General features: G+C 41.8%; 1 non-coding gene across 1 annotated transcript; it reads left to right on the top strand.

Annotated features, from left to right (window-relative positions):
* Positions 1-10,839: 10,839 nt before the first annotated feature.
* LOC131826233 (U6 spliceosomal RNA) lies at positions 10,840-10,946 on the top strand. Its single transcript, XR_009351488.1, has one exon. It is a non-coding gene; the product is annotated as a U6 spliceosomal RNA (small nuclear RNA).
* The last annotated feature ends 14,660 nt before the right edge of the window (positions 10,947-25,606 follow it).

Below are 25,606 nucleotides of genomic sequence, written 5' to 3'. Positions count from 1 at the left end.
TGGACGGGAAGGGGCAGGAAGCAAGCATGTCTGTGCTCCATGGCCGGGAGAATCCGTGGAACATGAAGACAGCAGACCATGAGACATACACTCATGCTGGCCTGCAAATATGGCTGCCTGGCCATAATTAATTAATTAATTATGTTAATTATGTTATATTAATGTTCATTAATTATTTGCTTCCTTCAGTTCCTCTCATGGCAGGGATGGTAAGCCTCTCAGACGCTGTATGATGGAAACCTTGGTCACTGGGAGAGGCTAACCATGTCAGCTTGGTGCCTGAAGGTGAACTTCGGGCACATTAGATCAGGGTAGAAGTCCATTAGATAGCTCGGAGTGGGCATGACCAGCTGCACTCTCCTCTCCTGACCCAGCTCCCCCTCAACTCAGCTTTCTTAGCCCGTCCCAACCGAGATTTCAATAGGACCCCAGAACTGACCCCTCTTATTCTCCTACCCACCTCAGCAGGACATCAGAGCATTTACAGACCCACTCACCCGTGGTATTGTTTTAGGACCTAACAGTGGGTCTGTTGCTGACAAGCTGGCCAGAGTACTTGTTCTACTTGTGCATCTGACCAGATTTGATTCGCCAGTAAGCAAAGATCTAAAAAATATGTTTAAACTCTTGGACTTAAAGGACTTCATCAGTGCACACTGAGTTGTTCCAGTTGCTTGGGAAATGACAAAAAATAAGGGGGGTAGACCACAGTCCTTGTGTATTGGATCCTAGATGTCAAAGACAGCTCTGAATCCCCAGAACTGGGTTGTGGCGTCCTGTAGCCATCTGATGTAGCAAGCATGGACTTCAGGAAGATAGAAGAGGGATGCCGGGGGCTCCAGAATCACTCAGTCAGTTAAGTGTCCTGACTCTTGATTTTGACTTGGGTCATGATCTCAGGATTGTAAGATTGAGTTCTATGTTAGGCTTGCACTCAGCATGGAGTCTGCTTGGGATTCTCTCACTCCTTCCCCCTCTGCCCCACCCTGACTCACCCCACAGAGCTTCTCTCTCTCCAAAATAAACAAATAAATAAAATCTTTAAGAAGAAGGGAGAGAGGAGTGCCTGGGTGGCTGAGTGGGTTAAAACCTCTGCCTTCAGCTCAGGTCATGATCCCAGGGTCCTGGGATGGAGCCCCACATCGGGCTTTAAGTCTGGCGTTCTAGTCAGTAAATGATGCAATAAAATGAATCCTCAGCAGGGAGCCTGCTTCCTCCTCTCTCTCTGCCTGCAGGGAGCCTGCTTCCTCCTCTCTCTCTGCCTGCCTCTCTACATACTTGTGATCTCTCTCACTGTCAAATAAATAAATAAATCTTTAAAAAAAAAAAAAAAAGAGAGAGAGAGAGAGAGAAATGCCAAGAATAAAGGTATTTATTGATTTTTTTAATTTACCTTGTAAAAACTTACAGCACCACTGCAAGGCCTGGCCCAACCACTGATATGAGACATTCTCTAAATTTCATGGCTGTTTTCCCAGATCGTGGTCTCAGGCCAAAGGTGTTGCTCAGCTCTCTGAGCCTCTCTGAGCCTCAGAGTCCTGATCCCTAAAGCAGGGATAATAATGACTGCCTTGCAGAGTTGTGAGGATTAAAAGGGAGAATCATGTGAGAAGACTCTGTAAGCAAAGAAATGCAACACCAAGAGAATATATCAGTTCTCTACAGTAGGGAACTCCTGTCACCTAAAGAAAGACATAACTGCATAATTAATGTTATCTCAATGCTGATTCACTAGTAACTGGCCCCAAAGACCTTGGACTTGCTGTCATTTACCCTTTCCTTCCTCTCCTCCTGCTCCCCATATAACAAAGGGGTTAATGAGCCCAAAATTGGATATCTGTAAGGGTGGGAATTAAGACTGTCCTGTTGAACATTAGATGTTCAAATGCCACCTAACAGGCATTTGCTAAAACAGAATGAGTGAGTAAGTGAGAAGATGAACCATTGCAACAGAAGAAATACACTGAAGTTGAAGGTCCTAGGGACTCAGTCACTCTAGGAGCTGCAGACTGGTGACTCCCTGATAGCAAGCATGTGCACAACTATGACGTGTAACTGAACAGGAATGCTTAGCAAGGATCTCTTGTAGCAAAGCCCAAGCAGGCATTTGTAGATGAAACAATTTATTAATTTTTTAAAGATTTTATTTATTTATTTGACAGGCAGAGATCACAAGTGGACAGAGAGGCAGGCAGAGAGAGAGGAAGGGAAGCAGCCTCCCTGCTGAGCAGAGAGCCCGAGCCACCCAAACACCCCTAGATGAAGAACTTTAAAGATGCGCTAGGAAACCCTTCACCTGATGAGCTGGGGAACAAGGGTACAATGGACTAGTACTCAGCGAAGAAAAGGAACAAACCACCACAGGAGGCAGGCCCCTGCTTTGGTCTCAGAACCAGGTGCTAAGTAAAAAGAGCCAGAGGTAAAAGCCTTCATACTGGCTAATGCCATCTATATTACATTCTGGAAAAGATAAAACTGTGGGGACAGCAAACAGATGAGTGGTTGCCTAGAGGTTGGGGGGAGGATTTCTGTAGTTCACTAAGGAAATGTTCAGCTTTCCTCCTTCCAGGCACAAGGTAGCATGTACTTCCCCACCTCTTGTGAAATACGGCTACAGGACTGGCTTTGGCCAAAGAAACATGAACGGAAGTGAAATGTGTCCCTTCCGGGAGGACACTTTAAAAGCCAATGTGTGAGGTTCACTTCTCTTGCCTCCGCAATCGTGGAAGTACATGTTGAGATGGAGCCACTGTTGGCGTGGGACCCTGGCTCTCCGGGCTTGGAAACGTCCTGTTGTTTTGTTAAGGCTCTGAGATTGAGGAGTCGCCTGCCGCAGCATCACTCGGTCCATCCTGACTAGCGCAGCGCTCTAGAATTAACACTAGTCTAACTGTAGCTTGTATGAATGGCTTGGTTCCTAGTTCAATGCCTTGGAACAGTAACGATTATCATTGAAGTTCTCTAACAAAGTGATTTTAGGTTTGTTTGGTTGGGGGTTTTGTTGCTGCTGTTTTGTTTCGATAAAAAGTCACATTAGAGGGCGCCTGGGTGGCTCAGTGGGTTAAGCCTCTGCCTTCAGCTCAGGTCATGATCTCAGGGTCCTGGAATTGAGTCCCACATCAGGCTCTCTGCTCAGCAGGGAGCCTGCTTCCTCCCCTCTCTCTCTGCCTGCCTCTCTGCCTACTTGTAATCTCTCTCTGTGTGTGAAATAAATGAATAAAATCTTTTTTTAAAAAGTCACATTAGAAACATTCAGTAGTGGCTAATATTTTCTAAGCCTGCTGCTGAAGCTTTGTGATATAAATGAGTTTTGAACCAGAATGACGTAGGTTTGAAAGAGCTTATTAGCTATGAGATGTTTTTTCTTAAAGATTTTATTTATGTATTTGAGAGAGAGAGAGAGTGTGTGTTTGCATAAAAGGGGGGAGGGGCAGAGGGAGAAGCAGACACCCCACATACACTGAGCAGGGAGCCCAAGGCAGGGCTCGATCCCAGGACCCCAGGATCATGACCTGACCTGAAGGCAGAAACCCAACCAACTGAGCCACCCAGGTGCTCCATCTGCAATATCTTGGCGAATTTCTTTGCTGTTCTGATCATTAGTTTCCTCCCCTATAAAAGAGAAATACTAAGATCCTAATTCAGAGGTATGTGGAGAGGTTAAATGATAGGATATCTTTCAAGTATATCTAAAGAATAAGATCCTTCATTTAGCTCTAGCCTGGGTTGAAGCCAACATTGAATAGGTGTGGGTTACAAGCTCCCTGGTAGGCATACTTGAGACCAATGCCTTGTTTGTATACAACTAGAATATTTGTTCCTCTGTCTCTCTCTCCCGCTTACTTCACAGTTGCCAAGTCCCACTGGAAGGCATTATTACTATGATATCAATAAGGCAAAAGTTATTTTGAGCAATACACTATAATGTTATACTCCATGGGGGAACTTGATCTATATATAGCCCAGTGATGACTAAGGAAATTGAGGAAGAAGTTCTGTCTTCCTTGTCTATTCACACCATCACCCCAACCACAGAATTATCTTCTTTTTTACTTCCTTCTTGGTTGGTTCACATTTCACATTGAGACTGATTCCTTTCTAAAGACCAAGGGACTGGGGTATAGTCACCATAACCTGGGAAAACAAGAACAGGTTCACCTTTGCTCAAAGGTGTGACCTGGAGAGCAAGGCAGTGAGGTCATCACGACTTGTGGCTTACAAAACCTTCTTTTCGAGAGGGGCTGGGCCAGGAAGAAGTCATTGCTGGGCTGAGGCCAAATGCATGAAGTAAGTGGTCAGTTTTTCAAAAAGCGAAATTTATTCAACTTAAATGCAATGTCTTTAAGAGATACTGTCTTTTTACTTGTTTTTAGTTATAAAAATGTCCTTTATTTTATGAAACAGTGGTGATAGCAGATGGTAGTTCTTTCCTCCTGCCCTCCCTCCCTCCTTCCCCTTTCCCTTCCCTTTCCTTTCCCTTCCTCCCTTCCTTCCTTCCTTCCGTGTGTGTGTGTGTGTGTGTGTGTGTGTGTCCATATTGCAAGTCTGGGACATATCACTAGTTTTTTTGCTTTGTTTTGTTTTGTTTTTAACACCTTTGAATCTGAGAACCACGTCCACCTGGATCATTTTATGAAAGAAGAAACTGAGGCCTTATGAGGCTGAGTTACTTTTCTCAAAGTCTCCTAATGTCCCTGGTAGTTGTACAAAACAGAAGGCAGGTCGTGCAGTTCTTAGAAGATTGCAGGCTTCAGAGACATCTCCTGGGCTCGGATGAGATACTCACTAGGGTAAAGCCTTGACAAAGCATCCCTCACATCATAGTTGCCTCTGGTTTTTGTTTTTATTATTTTTTCCCCATTTTTATTTAATTTTTTAAAAGATTTCTTTCTTTCTTTCTTTCTTTCTTCTCTCTCTCTCTCTCTCTCTCTCTCTCTCTTTCTTTCTTTCTTCCTTTCTTTCTTTCTTTTTTTATTTGACAGGCAGAGATCACAAGTAGGCAGAGTGGCAGGGAGAGAGAGTGGGGGAGGTAGGCCCCTGCTGAGCAGAGAGCCCAATGTGAGGCTCCATCCCAGGACCCTGGAATCATGACTTGAGCCGAAGGCAGACGCTTTAATTCACTGAGCCATCCAGGAACCCCCTTTTTTCCCCATTTTTAAAGCTGGGTTAGTCTCAAATATGAGAAGGAAGTCCCTTTCAACAGGACAGAGTCAAGCTGATCTCAGACTTCACAACAACATGCAAAGCTTGTTTTTCATGAAGTGAGTACATGCAAAGCTAGTTCTTTCATGAAGTGAGTAACTTTGTAGATATTGCTTCATTGCCCTTCAATGAAGCAATATCTACAAAGTTACTCACTTCATGAAAGAACTAGGCAGAGATTGTCTAAAAGGAAAGATTTTAAGGAACCCAGCACCCAAGAAATTGCTCCATGGTGAAGTCCTGCCCGCCAAGAGAAAAATCAAAATACTGAACATAGGAATGAAGAAGCCATGAGGGTAAGTATTGAAACAGTTTAGATTAGAACTAAGACAGAAGAAAGAGAATTAAAATCTAGGAATAGAATAGAAATGTTACAAAACCCTGAGAAAGCATAAATAATGTCAGTAACCAAACTAGTAAGTGTGGGAGAATGGGATGCTCTTCCCCTCAGTTTTCGCAGCGGGTAGATCAATCCATACTGTTTGAAGTTAATAAGTTTTTAAAATACTGTATCTTAGGGGCTTGCACGATACACACATATGTTATTTTATTGCATTGTGCTTTATTGCACATTTCAGATATTGCATTTTTGTTTGTTGAGCGAGAGAGAGCACAAGTGGTGGGGTGGGGGGAGATACAGGGAGGGTTAGAGACAGAAAGAGAATTTTAAGCAGGCTCCTCGCCCCAGCACAGAGCATGATGAGGAGCTCGCTCTCACCACTACCCCCCCCCCCACCATGACCTGAGCCAAAATCAGGAGTCGGAAGCTCAACTGACTAAGCCACCCAGGTGCCCTGCAGATACTGTGTTTTTTCCAAACTGAAGGTTTGTTATAGTCCTGCATCGAGCAAGGGTATAGGCACCATTTTCCCGACAGCATTTGCACACTTCATGTCTCTGTCACATTTTGGTAATTTTTGCAGTATTTTAAAGATTTTATTTTTTATTTGAATGAGTGAGAACCAGCAGGGAGAGGGAAAAGCAGACTCCCCACCAAGCAGGGAGCCCCATGTGGGACTCCATCCCAGAACTCTGGAACCACAACCCAAGCTGAAGGTAGACACTTCACAGACTGAGCCACCTAGGCACCCCAATTTTTGCAATACTTTGAACTTTCTCATTATTATATTGGTTATGGTGATCCGTGATCAGTAATCTTTGATATTACTATTATAATTTGGGGGGTAACATAAATAGTTGCCCATATGACATGGCAAATTTAATTGATAAATATTGCATGTGTTCCAACTATTCCACTGATGGGCCATTTCCCCATCTCTCTCCCTGTCCTCAGGCCTCCCTATTCCCTGAGATACAACAGTATTGAAATTAGGCCAACTAATAACCCTACAATGACCTCTAAGTGTTCAAGAGAAAGGAAGAGTTACATGTCTCTCTATTTAAATCAAAAGCTAGAAATGATTTAAGCTTCATGAGGAAGGCGTGTCAAAAGCTAAGAGAGTCCAAAAGCTAGGCTTCTTGTACCAAAGAATTAGCCAAGTTATGAATACAAAGGAAGAGTTCTTTGTTGTTGTTTTTTTTAAGATTTTATTTATTTATTTGACAGAGACAGATCACAAGTAGGCAGAGAGGCAGCTAGAGAGCGGGGGGAAGCAGGCTTCCTGATGAGCAGAGAGCCTGATGCAGTGTTCCATCCCAGGACACTGGGATCATGACCTGAGCCAAAGGAAGAGGATTAACCCACTGAGCCACCCAGGTTCCCCCAAAGGAAGAGTTCTTGAAGGAAATTAAAAATGCTACTCCAGTGAACACATGAATGATAAGACAGTGACACAGCCTTACTGCTGATATGGAGAAAGTTTGAGTGGTCTGGGTAGGTCAACACAACATTCCCTTAAGCTAAAGCCTAATCCAGAACAGAGCCCTAACTCTCTTCAATTCTAGGAAGGCTGATAGATGTGAGGAAGTTGCAGGAAAAAAGTTGGAAGCCAGCAGAGGTGGGTTCATGAGGTTTAAGGAAGGAAGCCGTCTCCGTAACATGAAAGTGCAAGTGGAAGCAACAGGTGCTAATGGAGAAGCTGCAGCGAGTTCTCCAGAAGGTCTAACTCAGATAACCCATGATAGTGGCCACACTAAACAACAGATTTTCAATGCAGACAGAATAGCCTTCTGTTGGAAGAAGATGTATCAAGGACATTCATAGCTAGAGAGGAGAAGTCAATGCCTGGCTTCAAAGCTTCTAAGGACAGACTGGCTCTCTTGTTAGGGGCTAATGTAGCTGGTGACTTGAAGTTGAAACCCATGTTCATTTACCATTCTGAAAATCCTAAGGACCTTAGGAATTATGCCAAATCTACTCTCCCTGTGCTTCATAAATGTAACAACGAAATCTGGCTGACAGCACACCTGTTTACAATGTGGTTTAGTGCCTATCTTAAGCCGACCATTGAGACCTGCTGCTCAGAGAAAAGATTCCTCTCAAAATATCTACTGCTCATTGTCAATGCACATGGTCACACAAAAGCTCTGATAGAGCTCTCCAAGGAGATTCACACCATTTTCTTGTCTGCTCACACAACATCCATTCTGAGCACATAGATCAAGGAGTAATTTCCATTGTCAAGTCTTATTATTTAAGAAATACATTTTGTGGGCACCTGGGTGTCTCAGTCAGTTAGGCATCTACCTTCGGCTCAGGTCATGATCTCAGGGTCCAGGGATCGATTCCCACATCAGGCCCCCTGCTCAGTGGGGAGTCTGTTTCTCCCTCTCCCACTCCCACTTCTTTTATGCTCTGCCCCTCTTCTCTCTCAAATCAATAAAAATATCTTTAAAGAAAGAAACACATTGTGTAAGGCCACAGCTGCCAGAGATGTATCAGCCACCACCCTGATCAGTCAGCAACCACCAACAGCAAGGCAAGACCCTCTGCCAGCTGAAATATTATGTCTTGCTGAAAGCTCAGATATTGGTTAGCATTTCTTAGCCATACCGTATTTTTAAATTAAGGTATGTATACTTTTTGGTATAATGGTATTGCACACCTTATAGATTACAGTATAGCATAAATATAACTTTTGTATGCACTGGGAAACCAAAATAGCAGTTTGAATCACTTTATTTTTTAAAAGATTTTATTTATTTATTTGGGAGAAAGAGAATGAGAGAAAGAAGGATCATGGTGGGGGGTAGGGTCAGAAGGAGAAACAGACTTCCCGCTGAGCAGGGAGCCCTATGGGAGGCTTGATCCTGGGGACTCCAGTATCACGACCTGAGCCGAAGGCAGTCGCCTGACCAACTGAGCCACCCAGGCGCCCCTGGGTTATTGTGATATTCACGTTATTTGATACTCACCTTATTACAGTGGTCTGGAACTGAACCTGCAATACCTGTAAGGTAGGCCTGTACTTCCTTCCTTTCTCTTAAAGGCGTGTTTTGGGAAATAGTATCTCTTATAGTAAAGAAACTATTTTTTTAAGTTTAGAAATCATTTCATTTTTACCCCCAGTTGATTTTTTCTTCTGTTAATTCCAATTAAAAACTAAATGTCTTGGAGCACCTGAGTGGCTCAGTGGGTTAAAGCCTCTGCCTTCGGATCAGGTCATGGTCCCAGGGTCCTGGGATCAAGCCCCACATCGGCCTCTCTGCTCATCAGGGAGCCTGCCTCCCACTGCCCTGCGCCTGCCTCTCTGCCTGCTTGTGATCTCTCTTTCTCTGTCAAATAAGTAAATAAAATCTTAAAAAAAAAAAAAAAAAAAACTAGGGGCGCCTGGGTGGCTCAGTGGTTTGGGCTGCTGCCTTCAGCTCGGGTCATGATCTCAGGGTCCTGGGATCGAGCCCCGCATCGGGCTCCCTGTTCCGCAGGAAGCCTGCTTCCCTCTCTCTCTCTCTCTGCCTGCCTCTCTGCCTACTTGTGATCTCTGTCTGTCAAATAAATAAATAAAATCTTTAAAAAAAAAAAAAACTAAACTAAATGTCTTGTTCCATTTGAAAACAAGAATCTATATTATCTCATACAGTTATCCCTATCCATCTATCTACCTCCACCCCCTCTCTCTCCATCAGTCTACGCGTGGACAGAGATGTCTCCCATGGCATCCTCCACGTGTTAACACTTCTCACTGGATTGTGGGTGGCTGTTCCCTTCCTCCTCAGACTTTTCCATGTTGCTTGAATTTATTTAATAAGGATGAGTCATTTTAATAAAAACAATAAAATTATTAATTTTCATAAATAAGATGATGGGGCCCTTGGGTGGCTCAGTCGGTTAAGGCATCCCGACTCTTGGCTTCGGCTCAGGTCATGATCTCAGGGTCCTGGGATCAAGCCCCGCATTGGGCTCCATGCTGGGTGTGGAGTCTGCTCGAGATTCTCTGCTTCTTCTCTCTGCCCCTCCCCTTGCTCGCATGCTCACTCTTTCTCAAATAAATAAATAAAATCTTTAAAAATGTAAATAAAAAATTACAAATAAGATGAGGACAAAAATATATAATTTTCAGAATTGTTGAAGGATATGTGTGTGTATATGTACACACACACACACACACACACGGCCTAGCATATTTCCTGGCATATTGTAGGCACTCAGTGGGCACTAAGTGCTATTATTGTTTTCTTGGAGAGATGAAGAGCCCCCACACATGGAATGGTGGTCAAAGATGCCGGATAGCCTCAAACAGGGCAATCACCATCAGCACCATCTCCGAAGTATCCCTTGCAAAGCCTGATGATCCAAAGACTAAAAGGATCTCAAGAGCACTTGAATATTTGGGTGAACAGTTTCCTTATTTATCCACAGGTTCTGCTAATTCATTGGAATATGTTTACATAAAATTCTAAAATCTCAGAGAAGGAACCCCTTATCTGATGTAAACAGTGTTATCAGAGACCTCTCAATTCTTAGCTAACAGAGGGACAGTGTTGTTATACAAACTAAGAACAGGGTATAAAGAAAAATATTTAATAAGCAAATGAGAGGGGCGCCTGGGTGGCTCAGTGGGTTACGCCGCTGCCTTCGGCTCAGGTCATGATCTCAGGGTCCTGGGATCGAGTCCCGCATCGGGCTCTCTGCTCAGCAGGGAGCCTGCTTCCTCCTCTCTCTCTCTGCCTGCCTCTCTGCCTACTTGTGGTCTCTCTCTGTCAAATAAATAAATAAAATCTTTAAAAAAAAAAAAAAAAAGCAAATGAGAACGACAGATTTACAGCAGATACGATGCAAGGAGGTTAATACGTATGTTGATGCTCCAAACCTCATACCAATTACTTTAAAAACAAAACAAAACAAAACTAGGGTGTCTGGCAGGTGTAATCAGGAGAGCACATAACTCTTGATCTTGACATAAGTTCAGGCCCCATATTCGGTGTAGAGCTTACTTAGAACACAAAGAACAAACAAAAAACAACACTGAAAACCCAACAGATACATGGATAAAGGACATGCACAGATGACTGACAGAGGAGAAAGTGCAAGAAGACCCGTGATACAGAAAATATTAATTCTCACATAGTGCTGAAGAGGAAGGGAGACTACCCTTGTCTGGAGACCAAACATCTTGAATATATTCTTATTTCATCCTCAAGCCCATAAGCATGTTAGATCTCATAGTTGCCATGTTGTAAGTGAGGAAACACGATGGTCGGAAGGGCTGAGTAGCCTGTTGACCAATATCACTTGGTGTGTTCCCTTCAGCAGCACAGATACTCAAATTGGAACCATAGGAGTAAGATTAGCATGACCCCTGCACAAGGATGACCAGTATCACTTGGCAACACTGGAGCTGAAAGACCAGGGTCCTTTCGTTCACCAATCTAGTGATTGGTATGATTCAAACCAAACTCTTTTCGCTTCTGAAATTAACAAGACCTAATGCTAATGAGAACATGATGGAAAGGTCCTTCTCATGAAGGACTGTGGGTGGGTGAGTAAATTAAAAAATCCTTTGAAATCTGTCAGTACTCCTTAAGAGTCATAAGAATTTGATTTCCATTGACCCAGTCATTCCACTTTGGGAGAATCTTCTGTTAGGGAATAATTCAATATATGGAGTGTTATGGGCAAAAAGATGTTCATCAAGGATTTAAAAGAGTGAGCAATTGGAAACAACCTAAATGTCTAGAATTATCTAATTCAATTGGTAAATGTTTACTTACCTCCTAGTAAGAGATTATTTATATAGCCATTATAAACATGCTATACATATTATAAAGAGAAATATTCATATAGTTTTTTAAATATTTTTTTTATTATAGCTGATGTACAATGAGTACTACATTAGTTTCAGGTGTATAACATAGTGATTCAATATTTACATACATTATGAAATGCTCACCATGATAATAAGTACAGTTACCATCTGTCACCATACAAAGTTATTACAATACCATTGACTATTTCCTTATGCTGTATTTTTCATCCCTATTCCTTATTTATTTTATAACTGGAAATTTATACCTCTTAATCCCCTTCACCTATTTTACCCATCCTTCATCCTCTCTCCCATCTGGGAACCGACCACCAGTTCTGTATTTATGAATCTGCTTATTTTTTGTTGGTTTATTCATTTGTTTTGTTTTTTTAGATTCCACATATAAGTGAAAATGTGTGGTACTTGTCTTTGTCTGACTTGTTTGACTTAGCATAATACTCTCTAGGTCCATTCATGTTGTCACAAATGGCAAGATCTCCTTATTTTTTATGACTGAGTAATATTCTGTTGTCCATATTTTCTTTATCCATTCATCTATTGATAGATACTTACATCACTTCCATATCTTCATTATTGTAAATAATGCTGCAATAAACATAAGGGTGCATGTATCTCTTTGAATTAGTGTTTTCATTTTCTTCAGGTAAGTACCTGGAAGTAGATTTACTGGATCATAGGGTAGTTCTATTTGTAATTTTTTGAGGAACCGCCATACTGTTTTCCACAGTCCCCACGCCAGTTCACATTCCCATGAACAGTGCACAAGGATTCCCTTTTATTAGCCTCACTAACATTTGTTATTTCTTATCTTTTTGATACTGGTCATTCCAACTGGTGTGAGGTGATATCTTACTGTATTTTTGATTTGTAGCTCCCTGATGATGAGTGAGGTTGAACATTCTTCATGTGTCTCTTGGCCATCTGTATGTCTTCTGTGGCAAAATACCTCTTTAGGCAGGTCCTCTGCCCAACTTTTAACCAGATCAATTGTTTTCTTTTTAGTGGTGAGTTGCGTGACTTCTGTATATATTTTGGGTATTAACCCCTTATCAGATATATCATCTGCAAATATCTTTTCCTCTTCAGTAGGTTATGTTTTCATTTGTTGATGGTTTCCTTCATTATGCAAAAGTTTTAAATTTGATATCCTCTCAGTTGTTCATTTTTGCTTTTGTTGCCCTTGCATGAGGAGACAGATCAAAAAAATATTGCTAAGGCTGATGTCCAAGAGTTTGTTGCCAATGTTTTCTTTTAGAAGTTCTATGGTCTCAGCCATCACATTTAGGTTTTAATCCATTTTGAGTTTGTGTGTGTATCTGGTGTAAGGAAGTGGTCCAGTTTCATTCTTTTACATGTAGCTGTCCAGTTTTCCCAGCACCATTTACTGAAGAGATTGTCTTTTTCTTACCGAATATTTTTGCCTCCTTTGTCATAGGTTAAGTGGCTGTATAAGCATCGGTTGATTTCTGGATGCTCTATTCTGTTCCCTTGATCTATGTGTCTGTTTTTGTGCCAGTACCATACTGTTTTGACCACTGCAGTTTTGAAGGATAGTTTGAAATTTGGGATTGTGATACTTTGGCTTTGTTCTTTCTCATGTTTGCTTTAGCTAGGGTCTTTTGTGTACAAATTTTGTCTAAAATTTTGTGTACAAATTTTAGAATGATTTGTTCTATTTGTGTTGAAAAACACTACTGATATTTTGGTAGAGATTACATTGTAGATTGCTTTGGGTGGTACGGACATTTAACAAAGTTAATTCCTCCAGTTCATAAACACGGTTTATCTTTCCATTTATTTGTGTCTTTCTTTCCTCAGTGTCTTATAGTTTCAGAGGGTAGGTCTTTAACTTCCTTGGTTAAATTTATTCCTAGGTATTTTATTCTTTTTAAAGCAGTTAGAAATTGAATTATTTTCCTAATTCCTTTTCTTTTCATTATTACTCTATAGAAATACAACAGATTTCTGTATATTAATTTTGCATCCTGCAACTTTACCAAATTCATTATTAATTGTCATATTCCTACAACCTCCTAAACTATGAAACAAGCTGAAAATCACCCTAGAACATGAGGGGCACTGTCACGAACATTGCTAAGTGAGTAGATCTTAAAAGTTCTCATTACAAGAAAAAAGTATTTTTGTAACTATGTGTGGGGGTGGATGTGAATTACACTTACTGTAGTGATCAGTTCACAATAGAAACCTAAATCGAATCAATATATTATACACCTAAAACAAGTACAATGTTATATGTCACTTACACTTCAATTGGGAAAAAAAAAAAAATAGAAGAAGCCAAGGTCTCCTCCTGAAAGAAATGGCAAGTGTGTGGAGGGGTTGAAAGGAGGGGAGGAGAGAACATCTAGAGAAGCGGTTGAGGAATGGGGAGACATGGAGTGGTACTGGACAGAAGGCTTATGGTGGCAGCAGTCTTCCATAAAATAACTTCCCCTGGGGCGCCTCAGTGGCTCAGTGGGTTAAAGCCACTGCCTTCAGCTCAGGTCATGTTCTCAGGGTCCTGGGATCGAGCCTTGAGTCGGGCTCTCTGCTCAACGGGCAGCCTGCTTCTTCCTCTCTCTCTCTCTCTCTCTGCCTGCCTCTTTGCCTACTTGTGATCTCTGTCTGTGAAATGAATGAATGAATGAAATCTTTAAATAAATAAATAAATAAACTTCCCCATAGGAGAATTCAGCAGTGGGTAATAGAACAAGAAGGGGGCCAAGGTTGGGGGGCCTGGAATTAAGGTTTTGTTTGGTAGGGACTACCAGGAGGGTACCAGCTGGAGGACTTTTCTGTGAGTCATAGCCTGTGGGTCTAGACTTAGAAGCAGGAAAGCCCAGATGACAATGAAGGGCTGACCAAGGTTAATAGCTTTAGTCCATAAAATCTATAAAAAGCTCATATACTGTAATTAGAACACTATGAATAGCCCTTCCCTTCCTTAAAAGCCCTTCCCTTAAAACAAGAGACAAAAATCATGAACGGGAATTACAAATAACCTAACAAATATATGGAGGCTGTTCACCCTCATAGTGGTCAAATCAATGAGAACTTAAATACTGAGGTATAATTTTTCACCTATCATGGTAGGAAAGAAAGCCCAATTTTTTTTTTTTTCTTTTTTAAAGAGGGAGAGGGGTGTGGGGTTTGGGGAACAAAAGGAGAGAAAGAGAATCTCAAGTAGGCTCCACACCCAGTACAGAGCTCAATCTCATGACCCTGAGATCATGACCTGAGCCAAAATTGAGAGTTAGACACTCAACCCACTGAGCTTCTCAGGTGTTCCAAGCCAACTTAAAAAAAAAAAAAATGAGGGCACCTGGGTGGCGCAATGGGCTGAGCGACTGCCTTCAGCTCAGGTCATGATCCTGGAGTCCAGGGATCAAGTCCTGCATCGGGCTCCCTGCTCAGCAGAGGGTCTGTGTCTCCCTCTGATCTTACCCCTCTCATGCTTGCTCTCTTTCATTCTCTCTCTGTCCCAAATAAATAAATAAAATCTTTGAAAGAAAAATGAAAGTGCTTCATGCCATGGAATGAGAGGAAAACTTCAGGGGTATTAAGTTAATGTAAATCTTTAAGAAGATAACTTGGTAACAATTTCTCGAAGCCTTAGAATGTTTATCCCTTGAATTAGTAATTTTACTTCTGGGAATTTATACTGAGGAAATAATACAAAAGAATAACAAAAAAATTGAGAGAGGGACATCCTTTGCAGTTCCTTGCCTGTCAACATTACACTGGAACCCAAAGAACTATGTCAGGTTAACCTTCAGGAATAATGAAACCTTAGGGCTATAACTGTCCTATGAGGCTCTCTGTTCCCCCAGGTGATAGACCACACCATAAAATAAGCTTTCTCAATCTACTTATCCACAGAGGCAGGTCAGTCAAAAGGTTCCCTAACTTGATTGCAATTACTCCTGCATTTCTGTTCCTCCTCAATTTCTATTTTTAGCTTTGTGGTTACCACCCACTAGACTATGAACTCCTCAAGGGCGGTGATGTTAATCTTCTATATCTATCTTCTATCCACCTCTGCACCTTTTTGCCAACACTCACATGGAAGGTGCTTCATGATTTGGGTAGTATTGGCTTTCATTTCAGTCACCCCTCACTCCATCATCTCCCATCCTCTACCCTCTTCAGTCTGTGCATTTGGCTGAAGATCAAGTTGGTCTCTTTGTTCAGTTACTTTATTCTTAAGTGTCCTTGTGAATGTGCCAACCAGTTGGCATTTCAGAGGTGCCATGTTTATTAATAGACTTTTGCGTCACATACCTTAAAGCAGCAAGGTTCAAGGTCAAAGGCTCTCTGGGTTTATCAGCATAATAACTTTCTGTAACACTTACCAATAAAGGGATGTGGCAACACGTGGGTAATAAAATATGGTATGGAATCGGCTGACTCATGGAAAGTTAAAACTGGAGAGGAGCTTAGGAAATGATGGTTTCACTACACCCACTACTCCAGTTTTGCAGATAAGGAAACTGAGGATCAGAGAGGGGCAGATTTACCAAGTTTACGTAACTGGTTTATGGGATGGTTGAGATAAGAGTCCAGGGTCTAGTCATCCGGTATATTCTGATTTCTAGGGCACATGTCATCAAGAGTTTGTGTCATGAGAACAGGTAAGCTGCAGAAGCGTACGAGAGAGGGCAAAGCCAAGAGTCCCAGCTATGTTGAGTGACGTGGTGGGACTCCATAGAGAAGGGAGAAGTTACCAGTAATTCTGTGAGGGGGCCTGGCTGGAGAACAGGGGCAGGGATGTGGGGCAAATGTAGACAGATGTCTGGATGACATAGGAATGGTGTGGCATGGTAAGTAGAGCACGGCTTTTGAAAGCAGGAGTGTAATCCCAGGGCTGTCACATATCCCGTTGTTACTTAACTTCTCAAAGACCCAAGTCACTACTCTGTAAAACTTGCCCATAGAACTGACTTCTCAGGGTTGAGTTAAAGCAAATTAGCTCAGTACCTGGAGAGAGCTCTAGAAGATGGTGGGTTGTGCCATTCTCATGGAAGGCAAGACTTGTGGTCCTTCTAGGAGGTTAAAAGTGAGCACCAATCCCTACATCAGTCTTCAGGATGCTTTCAGACAGGGAAGAGTTCCTTCCCTGAAGAAGGAGGACCTAGCCCTATTGGGCAGATGGCACTCTAGAGCAGACTCAGCAAACTATATCCTGTGGGCCAAATTCAGCCAGCTGCCTGTTTTTCTGGGACTTACAAGCTAAGAGTGATTTTTACATTTTTTAATCACTAAAAAAAAAAAAAGAGAGAAGAATCGTATTTTATAAAATGTGAAAATTACGGAGAATCCAGATTTCAGTGTCCACAAATGAGGTCTAATGGCAGACAGCCACACACATTTGTTCGCGTATTGGCTGTGGCTGCTTTCATGCTATCGTGGCAGAACCCAAGAGTAAGACAGAGATTCTGTCTCATTACGTCACACTGCTCCCCAGAACATGGCACACATGGCAGTGATGCAGTTGGAATTCAACGGTGTTTCCAACACCATGTGTATGGTCTTACCAGGACATTATTTTTTTTCTTGTTTAAATCACTAATGCAGGGCACCTTGGTGGTTCAGTCAGTTAAGCATCTGCCTTTGGCTTAGGTCGTTATCTCAGGGGTCCTGGGATCCAACATTGGGCTGCCTGCTCTGCGGGGAGTCTGCTTCTCCCTCTTCCTTTGCCCCTCCCCTGGTTCCTTCACTCTCTATTTATCTCTCAAATAAATACATAAAATCTTTTTTAAAAATTACCAAGGCATACCCATCACATAAAAACAAGAAGAGATAAATGGATTTCAAATATCATGCTTTTTTTTAAAAAAAAGATTTTATTTACTTATTTGACAGAGAGAGAGTTCACAATTAGGCAGAGAGGCAGGCAGAGAGAGAGGGGGCAGCATGTTCCCTGCTGAGCAGAGAGCCCAATATGGGGCTCGATCCCAGGACCCTGAGATCATGACCTGAGCCGAAGGCAGAGGCTTTAACCCACTGAGCCACCCAGGTGCCCCAATATCATGCTTTTAGATCACAGTATGGATTATTTTGCTACCAAATTATATGGCCAAGCATTATATATTATACAGTGACATGATTCATGGTCTAAAATAATAGATTATGTTACTATTACCAGACTAAGAATATATCACAGTATTCCTAATTCACAGGAAATTAACCATCAGAAAAAGTAGAAATTTTAAGGGGAATATTTCATTGCAGCAGAATGTGTTTATGAAGTTAAATAACGAAAATAAGGCTGCAATCAAAGCAAGTTTCCAAGTGGCTCATTCATTAGCCAAGCTAGGAAAGTGACATAGAGATGAGTTCATTAAATTGTGTTTGATTGCATCTGTTAAATAAATGTGTCCAGAGGAAAGACACCTCTTTGTTTTGTTTTGTTTTGTTTTGAAGATTTTATTTATTTATTTGAGAGACAGTGAAAGCAAGAGAGGTCCCAAAGGCAGAAGGAGAAGCAGACTTGGTGCTGAGCTGAGAGCTCAATGAGGGGAGCCACCCAGGTGCCCCGAAAAGACACCTTTTTAAGACTGTTTCAGCTGGGGTGCCTGGGTGGCTCAGTGGGTTAAAGCCTCTGCCTTCGGCTCAGGTCATGATCCCAGGGTCCTGAAATCGAGCCCCACATCAGGCTCTCTGCTCTGCAGGGAGCCTGCTTCCTCCTTTCTCTGCCTGCCTCTCTGCCTACTTGTGATCTCTGTCTGCCAAATAAATAAATAAAATCTTAAAAAAAAAAAAAAGACTATTTCAGCAAGAACAGACAGCTGCTCAGAGAGCTGAGAACACTGGGAAGAATATTAATACTCAATTAAAGAATACCTTTGAGTGACTTTCCCTGGGCTCTTGACGATTGATAAATGTCACTAGGATTACTCAGTTGTTGTTTATTCAAGGAGTCAGTGACAAGTTAGAAGTGACTAAAGAATTAGACTCTGTGGAACAGAGAATATTTTCAAAATGAAGGGCTGCTTGGTGGCTCAGTCGGTTAAGTGTCTGCCTTGGGCTCAGGTCATGATCCTGGGGTCCTGGGATTGAGCCCCATGTTGGACTCCTTGCTCAGTGGGGAGTTTGCTTTTCTCTCTCCCACTGCCCTTCCCCCCATGCATGTGCACATTTGTATACTCTCTCTCTCAAATAAATAAATAAAATAATAAATATATATTTATATATAATATGTATATTAAATATAAATAATAAAGTAAATAAAACCTTTTAAAAATGGAATTATACCCTTTTTTTCTTTTTCATATTTTATTTATTTATTTGACAGGCAGAGATCACAAGTAGGCAGAGAGGCAGGCAGAGAGAGAGGGAGGAAGCAGCTTCCCCACCAAGCAGAGAGCCCGATGCAGGGCTCAATCCCAAGACTCTGGGATCATGACCCGAGCCAAAGGCAGAGGCTCAACCCACTGAGCCACCCAGGCACCCAGAATTATAACCTTTAAATGGGTGCATTAAATCTTGATAAAGCTTTTTTTTTTTTAAAGAATATTTTCAAAGGAACTGGGAAAACACTATTTCAGTATAAACTGAAGTACAATCTACTAAGATGTTACAACTGAAGGTGGTAGAAATAAAAATGGAGCAGAAAAAGCTATAGTTGGATTCATTTACAGAGCATGAAAACATTAGGCATTTAAAGTTTATGGTAGTTTGGGGCACCTGGCTGGCTCTGTCAGTAGAGTGTATGACTCTCCATCTTGGGGTTGTAAGTTAGGCCCCACATTGGGGATAGTGTTTACTCAAAATAAAAGTAGGGGTGCCTAGGTGGCTCAGTCATGGGCATCTGCCTTCTGCTCAGGTCATGGTCCCAGGGTCCTGGAATCGAGCCCCATATTGGGCTCCTTGCTCAGCGGGGAGCTTGCTTCTCCCTCTCCCACTCCCTGGGTTTGTGTCCCACCCACCCCCTGTCAAGTAAATAAATAAATAAATAATCTTATTTAAAAATAAATAAAAGTAGAGCTTATGGTAATTCATTCTATTATTCATGAGTATTCTGTGGACAATATTTCAATATATCACCTGTTAAGGAACGAGTAGTGTCAACAGCGAACTTCATTTGCTGCCAGTTGACTTAACCATCATTGGGTCTGTGCATTTCTCTTTCTAAAGAATTTTTTTCTTAATTTTTAAGTAATCTCTAAACCCAGTGTGAGGCTGGAATTCACAAGCCTGATCAAGAGCTGTGTACTCTTCAACTGGAGCCAGCAAGGCGCCCTGCTTTTATCAGATATAGGATCTGGTATTCTGACTTACCCTACAATGAAGCAGTTTGATGGCTCAGCAGTTGTAAAGTTTTATTGGAAGTTTATGAGTGCAGGGCTGAGATTAAAATCTTTCTGAGTGACGGCATCAGGGAAATACAAATCAAAACCACAATGAGATATCACCTCACACCAGTCAGAATGGCTAAAATCAACAAGTCAGGAAATGACAGATGCTGGCGAGGATGCGGAGAAAGGGGAACCCTCCTACACTGTTGGTGGGAATGCAAGCTGGTGCAGCCACTCTGGAAAACAGCATGGAGGTTCCTCAAAATGTTGAAAATAGAACTGCCCTATGACCCAGCAATTGCACTATTGGGTATTTACCCTAAAGATACAAATGTAGTGATCCAAAGGGACACATGCACCCGAATGTTTATAGCAGCAATGTCCACAATAGCCAAACTATGGAAAGAACCTAGATGTCCATCAACAGATGAATGGATCAAGAAGATGTGGTATATATACACAATGGAATACTATGCAGCCATCAAAAGAAATGAAATCTTGCCATTTGCAACAACATGGATGGAACTAGAGCGTATCATGCTTAGCGAAATAAGTCAAGCAGAGAAAGACAACTATCATATGATCTCCCTGATATGAGGAAGTGGTGATGCAACATGGAGGCTTAAGTGGGTAGAAGAATAAATGAAACAAGATGGGATTGGGAGGGAGACAAACCATAAGTGACTCTTAATCTCACAAAACAAACTGAGGGTTGCCGGGGGGAGGGGGTTGGGGAGAAGGGGGTGGGATTATGGACATTGGGGAGGGTATGTGATTTGGTGAGTGCTGTGAAGTGTGTAAACCTGGTGATTCACAGACCTGGGGATAAAAATATATGTATATAAAAAATAAAAAAAAAATAAAAAAAAAAAAATCTTTCTGAGTGAGAAGAACCACTCTCAACCACTATTCCCAAACTTTACAAGAATGGCGTAAAGTGATCTTTTGCTAAAAACCTAATGATGGTTTCTAATAAACTCAGCTTGTAATTGCAAGGCAAAAACAGGAAAAACAGTACTTACAAGCAGATTTTATACTGTGGTAAGGTCATTTGAACAACTAATGTTGTATGTAAGTCACAAGTAATATGTAGCTGTTTTCTATACTTCCCCGCATGGTCAAAAGTGAAAATGAGAAAGCAAGATCTTCCTTCCTATACACATTTGCCGCCAACATATTTTTTGAACTTAAACTACAGGTCTGATGGTGTTTTTCAGACTTGATTACAGGAAGAAAATTTCTATATTCCAAAATCTGTTTTACTATGTAATTAAGAAGACCATCTTCCTAAATTTCAATTGGATGAGATTAATTTGCAATATAATGACATGCTAGAAGGAAACCACCAATGCGAGAATTTAACAGAATTCTATAACTGTCTTCTGAGCAATGAATATACGCAATTAAAATTATGTGTTCATGGACTGATGTCAGCATTTGCAGTACCTATCTGTGTGGACATTTTCAAAATGAAATACATAAAATGTCATTATAAATCAGCATTAACAGTTGAACATTTGTGATCAGTTTTGATGATGGGGAACCTGATTTCTAACTTCAATTAACAAAATACTATCCCCGCCAAGGAATTCCACTCTTCTGTTAGTAAACCAGTATTATAAAAAATTGTGCTCATTTATTATTATATTCTAAATTTCATCAATAACATTTATTTTGGAAATGTGTTTCTTTTCTCTGTAAATGTTTACATAATATCTTCAATTTTGCCTCATGGCCCACAAAGCCTAAAATACTTAGTATCTAGCTCTTCATAGGAAGTGTTTGCTAAGCCTGATCTAAGTAACAGTCCTACCTGTGCTATTATGGATGTAAATATACTTCATGGTTTTGAGTTAATAAGTTTAAAGTGTATATGGAGGCATGTAGTAAGTGCTTTTTCAAAGTAAGCTATTAATATTAATAACTGTATTTCTATAGCTTTTCTGAACTATACAGAATTGTGGTCCTTACCAAAGGTTGTCTGTAGGCAAATAAAAATGTCCTTTCGGATAGCCCTCTCTAAAAGTGCACTGGTGTGGTTTCTACCTAATCCACCCCTGCTCAATTTATTTATTTGTTTGTGTGTATCTTAAATTAAAAAAATATTTTTAACCTTATTTATTTATTTGAGAGAGAAAGAGAGTGAGCAGGGGTAAAGAGAGACAGAGAAACAGACTTCCCACTGAGTGTAGATCCCGATGTGGGGCTCAATCCCAGGACCCTGAGATTATGACCTAAGCAGAAGGCAGACACTTATCCGACTGAGCCAGCCAGGTGCCCCGGGCTCACTTTCTAAAATCTTTTTCTTGGGACACATGGGTGGCTCAGTTGGTTAAGCTGCTGCCTTCGGCTCAGGTCATGATCCCAGGGTCCTGGGATCAAGTCCCACATTGGGCTCCTTGCTCAGTGGGGAGCCTGCTTCTCTCTCTGCCTGCCACTCTGCCTGCTTGTGTGCACACTCGCTCTCACTCTCTCTCTCACACACAAATAAATAATAAAATCTTTAAAAATAAATAAATAAAATCTTCTCCTCCTCCTCCTCCTCTTCATCTTCCTCCTCCTTCTTCTTCTTTGCTTTTTTTCCTTCTTTTTTGTAGCAGCTTGAGATATAATTTATGTACCAAACAATTTACTCATTTAATTCAGTGCATCACCACAACCAATTTTAGAACTTTTACTTCATCCCACAAAGAATCTTGTACTTTCTCCACCATCATCCCCCAATCCTCCCTCCTCCCCCATATCCCTAGGCCATAACTAACCCACTTTCTGTCTCCATAGCTTTGCCCATTCTGGACATTAAATATAAATGGAACCATCTGATACGTGATCTTTGGGGACTGGCTTGTTTTACTCAGCACAATACTTTCAAGCTTCACCCACATGGTAGCATGCATCAGAACCTCTTTTTTATGACAAAACAATATTCCATTGTATGGATGTACCTATTTTATTTATTCATCAGCTGATGGACACTGGGCTCTTCCTATCTTCTGGCTGTTATGAATAATGAACGTTCATGTGTAAGTTTTTGTGATGACATATTGTCATTTCTCTTAGGAATAGATCAAGAAGAAGATTGGCTGGGTCACAGGGTGACTCTGTGTCTAACTCTGAGGAACCATCCGAATGTTTCCCAAAGTGGCTGCCCCAGTTCTGCTTTCCTACCAGCAGTATGTGAGCGTTCTGGCTGCACATCTTCACCAATACTTGCAATTGTTTGTTTTTGATTATTATGAGAGAATTAAAAATTACCTGGATATCACTTTATAGTCTGTACGATGGCTATGAACTGAGGCGCTGGGGAAAACCACCTTCCTCCCCACTCCACGCTGGGTCCTCATGGAGTCACCACCCTGGGGGCCCAGCTCTCAGAGGCTACCAGGGTATTGCCACTCAAACTTGAAGTTTTCCTCAGAGCCCGAAACGTTCCCAGACATTGTGCCCTACTGGTAGTTTTTCAGTTCACTAACCCACACATTTACTTGACCCTCCAAGAAGGCATTATTGGGAAATGTGGAAGTATCCTTTGAAGAACTACAAATGCAGGCAGATGGTTACTAGGGAGCTTGCCTCAGCAGGACGAGATCACTTCTGGAGAGAACTTCTGCAGAGACCGCTGCCCACCTCCTGCCCTCTATCCCTATGATTTACGAAGACACTAGCGGCCTTCTGGGAAGAGGAACCAGGTCCACTGGGAGAGAAGTCTCCAAACAGGAAGGACGAGGGTCCCTAGAGAGGCAGGCCCCACACCCGGGCAGGAGGTCAGAAGGGAGAGTCGTTTCTGGTTCTGCCCTGGGAGGCAGCTGCTTCCCTCAGTGGAGCAGAAATGGGGATTTCTGTCCTTATCAAACTTACAAATAAAATAGCCGGTTATTTAACCAGCAAAATAAGCCTATGTAGGAATAACAGAAGAATTGGAAAGTATGGCAGACCACAAGCAAGTCCAGAGACAAAGAAAAGGGAAGGTCAACTTCTGTTAGCTTGTAGGAAGACATCGGGGACGATTGTTTTGAACACAAGTTCACTGGAGAAGAACAAGAGTTGGAGGTTGGGGTGGTTTCTCATTGGATTCAGGTCATGTGCTGTAGCTGGCGCAGGGATCTTCCTTCTTTTTCTTGCAAGCAGGCAGTGAAATTGCTCTGTGAAAACTGCCCCTCCCTTGTCAAGAATGATCTTCCTTCTTCCTGCTGGTTATACGGGCTGCCAGGAGTGGTACAAGAGTGACAGAGCCCAGTCAGGGCTTCCCAGCTCGGTTTTAAATGAGTTCTCTTTTATTTTCACACCGCTGAAGAAAGTCAGCCAGGGGAGGGCTATCGCGTGCCCAGTGTGTGCTGACCTCTGCCGAGTGTCACCCTTACCCTGCCCTTCGCAGTGTTTCGAGGAGAGCTTTTCCCATTATACATGTTCCCACCACATCGGGAATGTGTCCTTAAGCGCTTTGCAAGAGTTGCCTCAGAAATGCTCATTTCGGTTCGTCACTATAACCTCAGAGCCTGGGACCGTTTCTGGCACGTATAGATACACTAAAGTATTTGGTGAATGAAGCAAATAATGCAAACTCAGCACTAGCAGGTGGAACCCACCCCCCATACCTCCTGGTATATACTATGTTGTAGTTTATTCACACTTAGTAAAAATACAGTATTGTTGAAATTTTCTTTTGGGATGATGACTACATAGTATTTTTCTCAAGAATTCACCAAACTTGTTTTGACCAAGCTACATCAATGTACCAATGTCTTTGAGCACATGTCTAGCTATTTCCTTAGGACAAATTCCTAGAATGGAATTGCTGATCAAGGGATATTTCCATATTCTTTTCTTTCTTTTTTTTTTTATTGAAGTGTAACTGTACAGTGTTTTATTAGTTTCAGGTGTACAATATAGATTCAACAATCCTTTACATCAGTGCTCATCAAGGTAAATGTCGTCTTTAATCCCCACCACCCCTTTCATCCCTTCCCCCACCCAACTCCCCCCTGGTAACCATCAGTTTTTTGCTATAGATAAGAGTCTGTTTCCTGCTTTCTCTTTTTCTTTTTTCTTTGCTTGTTCATTTGTTTCTTCAATTCCACATATGAGTGAAATCATATGGTATTTATCTCTGAATGACTTATTAGCACAATACCCTCTAGGTCCATCCATGTTGTTGAAAATGGCAAGATCTCATCCTTTTTATGGCCAAATAATATTCCATTGCATGTAGATCATATATGTAGCGTGTCTTCTTTATCCATTCATCTGTGGATGGACATTTGCATTGATTCCCTATCTTGGCTATTGTAAATAATGCTGCAATGAGCATAGGAAGCATGTATCTTTCCAAATTACTGTTTTCATTTTTCGTACTGAATCATATGGTAATTCTATTTGTTTTTAAAGATTTTATTTATTTGATGGAGAGAGAGATCACAAGTAGGCAAAGAGGCAGGCAGAGAGAGAAGGGGAAGCAGGCTCCCCGCTGAGCAGAGAGCCCGACTTGAGGCTCGATCCTAGGACCCCGAGACCACGACCTGAGCTGAAGGCAGAGGCTTAACCTACTGAGCCACCCAGGCACCCCTGGTAATTCTGTTTTTAATTTTTTATTTCCTCTTTGATTCCTTGGTTGACCCATTCAGTGTTTAGTAGCATGTTATTTACCCTCCCTGTGTTTGTGGTCTTTCTTTCCACACTTTTACTTGTGATTGATTTCTAGTTTCCTATTGCTGTGGTCCAGAATGATATATAATGTGATCTCAGTCTTTTTGAATTTATTGAGACTCGTTTGGTGGTCTAACGTGAGTTTGGCTGCTGGGACTGCAGGCACACTGGTGTGTGTGTGGTCACCTTCTACGCTCCAGGGCATGAGCCGCTTTGGAGGGACTCCAGCTGAGTCGTGCAAGTTGGGTCGGGTAGCTCTACCGGAGACCTGGGGGTGGGGCACCCGGGCTAGCCAGC

The sequence above is a fragment of the Mustela lutreola genome, chromosome 2 (assembly GCF_030435805.1).
Source record: "Mustela lutreola isolate mMusLut2 chromosome 2, mMusLut2.pri, whole genome shotgun sequence".
NCBI lineage: Eukaryota > Metazoa > Chordata > Mammalia > Carnivora > Mustelidae > Mustela > Mustela lutreola.
Note: the sequence above shows the minus strand (reverse complement) of the source record. Positions and strands in the feature narration are given on the sequence as shown.